Genomic DNA, 6179 nt, shown 5'->3' with positions numbered 1-6179 from the left:
TGACGACAGCCTCCTGGTACAACATAGGTTTCACATAAGCACTGAATGTTCTGGGATTCCTATTCTTCTCATAGTTAGCCACAGTTTGTTGTGGTCCACACAGTCAAATGTCTTCCCATAGTCAATGAAACACAGACAGACATTCCTCTGGTACTCCCTGCTTTCAGCCAAGATCCATCTAACATTAGACACAATATATCTAGAACTACAACCTTTTTTAAACCTAGCCTGCACTTCTGGCAGTTCTCTGATGATGTGCTACTGTTCCAGTCATTTTTGGATAATCTTCAGCAGACTCTTGCTTGAATGTGACATTAATGATATTGTTTGATAATTTCCACACTCTGTTGGATCACCTTTCTTTGGAATGGAAACAAAAATAGATCTCTTCCAGTCAGTTGGCCAGGTGGTTGTCCTCCAAAGTTCTTGGCACAACTTGGTGAACACATCTAGGGCAGCATATATTTGTTGAAATATATAAATTAGTATACTATCAATTCCTGGGTACTTGGGTTTTTTTTTTTTGCCAATTCTTTCAGGGAAGCTAGAACTTCTTCCTTCATCACCACAGGCTCTTGTTCATATGTTGTTTCATGAAATTCTTTTATGTCCATCAATTCCTTTCAGTACAAAGACTCTGTACACTCTTTCAATCTTCTTTTAATACTTCATGGATCATTTAATATTCTGCCCAAAGCATCCTTAAGCATATTTATATTACAACTCGAGGCTTGAATTTGTTCTTCAGTTCCTTGAGCTTAAGAAATGCTGAGCGAGTTCAGCCCCTTTGATTGTCTGACTCCAGCTCTTTGAACATTTCATTATAATACTTTACCTTTTCCTGTACTGCCCTTTGACATCTTCTGTTCAGCTACTTAACGTAAATTTCATCACCAGGCTAGCCCCAGCCATTGATGGCTGGTGGAGGGTAGGCCACTTGTTCATGCTACAGCATCTTGAAGCAAGTATCATGAGGGCTCTTTAGGACTCTGGAAAGTGCAGGAAAAGTGGTCATAAGGTGGTCACCTCTTTATGAAAGATGATCACTCCTGTAATTCACACTAGAATGGGCACCTGCAAGCTTTAAAATGAGAGGATTGTTTTTATTACAGAACAAATTAAAACAAAAATAATTTACTCTGAGAATCCTGAATGAAGGACTGTTGTAATTTACAAACAAATAGAGCCAAGTAGTAGTAAATGACATATCTCCCACCCTTTGCTTTCCATTATAGTCCTAAAGATCAGTTTTTTAGGAGTTAAATGTTTATGTTTAGCTAGGAAATGTTCTTGAGTAATCTATGAAGCATGATTATAGTAGTGAATCCTACCAGGCACTTACTATGTGCCAGGCTCCATTTAAACACCTGCATGTATTAAATCTAGTCTATCCTCACATCTCTGTGAAGTAGGTATACTATTTTGGTTCTCCTTTCATAGGGAGTGCAAAGGTCATGCCTCTCTGGCAGTTCCAATCCCCTAACAGCTGTTCGGGAGAAAAATGGACTATCTCTCCCACGGTATTTACAACTTCACAAACCCAGTGGAAGGTCTGCCATGAGTTGGTTCAAACTTGATGCCAATGAGAATAGTTGATCAAGACTGATTAGGGCCAGATCTACCACCTGAGCCACTTTTTTTTTTAAGCCAGTAGACTTCATTTTATTTCTTTTTTAATTGAAACTTTAACGAAAGTTTATAGAGACTTTGGATTTCCATTCATTCATTGTTGCATTATTTTCGTCCCTTGCCCAACCATCCCCCAAGTTGATTTTTCTCTTTGTAAAGTTGTTATGTGCCATCGAGTCTTTTGCGACTCATAGCGACCCTATGTACAAGAGCCCTAAACACCGTTCTATCCTGTGCCAACCTCACTGTCTCAAACACTTTCATTTCCACCACTCCACTCACAGAATCGATCCGTCTCATCGAGGGTCTTCCTCTCCTGCACCGTCTCTCCACTCTGCCAAACATGATGTCACTCTCCAAGGACCAGTCCCTCCTAGCAACATGCCCAAAGTATGTCAGACAAAGCTTCAGAATCCTTGACTCCAGGGAACATTCTGGCTTCACCCTCTCCAGGACAAACCTGTTTGTTCTCCTAGCTGTCCATGGTATATTGAACACTCTTCTCCAGCACCACAACTCAAAGGCATCAATTCTCTTCTATCATCCCTAGTCACTGTCCAACTCTCTGATGCATAGCACGTAATTGCAAAGACTATCGCCTGGATCAGGCGCACCTTAGGCTCCAGCCTGACGTTGTTGCACTTCAGTACTCTTGAGAGGTCCCTCACAGCTGACTTTCCCAATGTCTCCTGATTTCCTGGCTGCTGTTATCAAGAGTGTTGACTGTGGAGCCAAGTAAACTAAAACTGTTAACTATCTCAATCTCTTCACCATCCATACTGATGCTGCCAATTGGGCCAGTGGTGGGAATTTTGTTTTCTTGATATTGAGCTTCAATCCATACTGAAGACTGCAGTCCTTGATTTTCTGCAGCAAGCGCTTCAGGTCCTCCTCAGTTTCAGCGAGTAGGGTTGTATCATCTGCATAACACAGGTTGTTGATGACTCTTCCACCAATCCTGATGCCACATTCCGCCTTGTACAGCCCAGCGTCTCGGATGATCTGTTCTGCATACAGATTGAAAGGTATGAAAACAAAATACATCCCTGACGGTCCCCCTTCTTGATTTTGAACCATCCAGTGTCTCCCTGTTCCATTCTGACGACTGCCTCTTGGTCCAAGTATAGGTTTTGCATTAGCACAATCAAATATTCTGGGATTCCCATTCTACTTTGAAAAGTAGAAAGAAAAAAATACTTTCATTACTATATAATCAACCCCCCACCCCCCAGTACACTCCTCCATGCAGCTCTCATTCTGGACTTGTCATGGAAATAATACCTAATCATATATTCCTTTCAAACAGTTCTTTCTCTTATCTGTTTCAATGCAGTATATATTATTTATCTCCTCTTTTCTTAGATCTACCCCAAACCCGATGTCAGTCCCACTTTACAACAGTGCAGTATTTTAGTCTTCATTTTATACTTAAATAACTTTTTAAAGTTTTGGAATAATTAAAAATTTATAGAAAACTTACAGGGAGTGACAGGGAGTTCACCCATGCTCTTTAGCCAGCTTTCCCTAATGCAAATTTATTTTTTTAAGTTAAATTTTATTAATTTTCATGAACATTTACAGAGATTTGGGGTTTTCATTCATTTCTTGATGACCATAGTACGTTTGTCAAAACTAAGATATTAACTTTAATATGCTACTACTGTTATGATTTGGGAAAAATACTAAGAGAGACTAGAAAGCATTAATGACGCTGAGTGAACTAACTCATTCTTATAAGGACAAATGCTGCATAAAACTATCATTGTAAAAATAGAAGGATAGCTAGTAAAACACGTATGGGACACAAGGCAGGAAAGGGTGGAAGCAGGGGGCGTGAGGATGGGTAGGTGTGAAACCATAGGGTTGTACAGTTTGGTGGATGGAGGGAGAGGGTGAAGGAAATAGAAAGGATCTGGCGGGAACCTGAAAAGACAGGGCGATGATGGGCATGGTCCAATGGTGACTGAGCCACTTTAAAAGGGAAGAATCTCGGGCTCTGGTCTGGCTGGAGCTCCGGTGGCAACATGAAGTTGCTTACTCACAATTTTCAGAGCTCACACGTGCGGGGCTTTGGGGGTGGGTCCCCGCGGCTTCCCCCCTGCAGTTGCAGGCCGCTGAGGTCCATGTCAACCCAGTGGAGTTCAACTTTACTTCGACTTCGTAGAGCGGCTGATACCAGAGGTGGAGCGGGCAGTGCTTCTGGAGGTGGCCAATACCTTGCATCTGGTCGAGGTCCCCAAAGGACTAACTGAGGGATATGAGCATGATGAGGCTTTTTTAAGGAAGATGCACCACGTTCTTCTGGAGGTGGACGTGTTGGAGGGGATCCTGCAGTGACGTCTGTTTCCCATCAGCCTCGGGATCCCCAACATTCTGCTAAATGACGAGGAAACCGAGACTTAGCCTTGTTGGGCCCCCTTTACATTGTAAATGTGTATCGCGTTTGTACATTTTCTGTTAGCCTTGTCATGTCCTCAGCCCTGCACCCAGTGACACACCAAACACATTTGTTCTTGAGCTCCAGGTTGTTGTTGTTGTTAAGTGCCGTGGAGTCACAGGCGACTCATGGCGACCCTATGAAGGAGAGTCCTTGACGCTTGGGTCCCTTTCATCCTCTCTCCAGGTTCATAGGGTTTCCGGAGGCAAGCTATTATGGAAGTGGATGCCATTCCTCCTTCCAAGCTTGTTTTAATAGGGGAGCTCCACCCCACTCTCTGTCCGCATTGGGTAGCCAATCATTAACCCATTTGACACATCAGTGTCACAGTGTTCAGCCTCACAGCAACCACAAGTGACCACGGTATGGCAACTTGTACATCAGGGCTATACGACCTAGAGGAATATCTGAACCAAAACAATGAAAGACTGAACAAAAACAATGAAACCCCTTTGGGCTTGAAGCCCTGTGCTGCCACCTTAAAGCGTAGGCCAAGCCTGGCTTGCCTGGCTCCTGGAGGCAGAGTAGTCCTTCCTGTCGGAAGGTTCAAAACAAAACAAAGAAAATAAAAAAAAAGGGAAGAAGCTCAAAGCAGTATATCCTGAAATTGTCTTCTTAATACTCTAAGTCACTTTTTACTGCATGTTTATTTCCATTTCTTATTTATCTTTCTCTTGACTCTAATGAAGAAGTAAATGTTTTAATGTGGGTACTTGCCTAACAAATTTTCTGTGGAAGATTGAAGAGAACCACAAATTATTTGAAAGATGATGTCTAATTCCCCTATCCTTGAATCTGATTTGCTTTAGTGACTTGTTGCAATATTATATAGTAGAAGCATTGTGATAAGACTTCTAATTTTTCAGCAATAGAAGACTACAGTCTCCACTCAGAATTCTTGGTAACCTTAGCTATCATGCAAACTATATAACCACCCTGAGACCATTATGCCAGAGCAGCCACGTGGAGGTGTTCTGTTAGCAGACCCACCTTGAGTCCAATCTTATAGGCAAGCCATCAAGGATACAGACATGTGAGTAAAATTATATTGAACTTTTTTGCCAACTGCTCTGCCGATTATAAAAAAATGTTCTCCATGAGAATTATACAAAACAAATAAATCACTCAGCCTCTTGTTTCTGATTAACAAAATCATGAAATGTGATCAAATGGTTGATATTTTAAGCAAGCAGATTTTGAGAAAGGAACACTGGTGGCCTAGTGGGTAAGGAATTGCACTTCCAACTCAAAGGCAAGTGGTTTGAATCTTCCAACTGCTCCTTGATAAAAAGATGAGCAATCTCCTTCCGCATGATCTATAGCCTCTGCAAATCCATTGAAAGGTCAACTATGAGGCAATCCTGACTTGTCAGTAGTGAGAGAAGCTTTGATGCATAGTTGTTATATAGCAATAGACTACTAGTGTAGAAAAGGTGATGGTGGTGGGAGTGGAGAGAGTGAGGTTAGCTGGTACAACAAGGCTGCATTACCCTTGAGGTTATGGCACGTCAGATGAGAGAATGATAATAATGTCTAGTTCTGGTGTAGCTCCTACTTGAACTTCCTTTCTTGGGATCATGAACTTTCCAGTCTCCTGTTATTTAGCGGATGGGGTAGGCTTCTGGTATGTTGTTGTTGTTATTATGTGCCATCGAGTTGCTTGCAACTCATAGCGACCCTATGTACAACAGCCCTACACTCTGCTCTGTCCTGTGCCAATTGTACTGCCTCTGACACACCCATCCCGATTACCCCAGTCACTGAATCAATCCACCTCATAGAGGGTCTTCCCCTCCTGCGCTGTCCCTCCACCCTCCCAAGCATGATGTCCCTCTCCAAGGACAGGTCCCTCCTTATAACATGTCCAAAGTATGTTAGACGGAGACTCAGAATCCTTGCCTCCAGGGAGCCATCTGGTTTAACCCTCTACAGGATGAATCTGTTTGTTTTCCTATCAGTCCATGGTACCCTCAATACTCTTCTCCAACACCACAGCTCAAAGGCATCAATTCTCCTTCTATCCTCCTTAGTCACTGTCCAACTCTCTGATGCATAACAAGTGATAGCAAAGCCCATGGCCTGTATCAGATGCACCTGCATGCTAAATGACCAA

The 6179-nt window shown here is 42.5% G+C and overlaps 1 pseudogene; it reads left to right on the top strand.

Moving 5' to 3' along the window:
* Window positions 1–3653: 3653 nt before the first annotated feature.
* LOC102864336 lies at window positions 3654–4032 on the top strand (annotated as a pseudogene).
* Window positions 4033–6179: the final 2147 nt, after the last annotated feature.

The sequence above is a fragment of the Elephantulus edwardii genome, unplaced genomic scaffold, assembly GCF_000299155.1.
Source record: "Elephantulus edwardii isolate Elephantulus edwardi_28Jun2011 unplaced genomic scaffold, EleEdw1.0 scaffold00104, whole genome shotgun sequence".
NCBI classification, from domain to species: domain Eukaryota; kingdom Metazoa; phylum Chordata; class Mammalia; order Macroscelidea; family Macroscelididae; genus Elephantulus; species Elephantulus edwardii.
The sequence above is the reverse complement of the archived record's forward strand: the minus strand, read 5'-3'. Positions and strand labels throughout refer to the sequence as shown.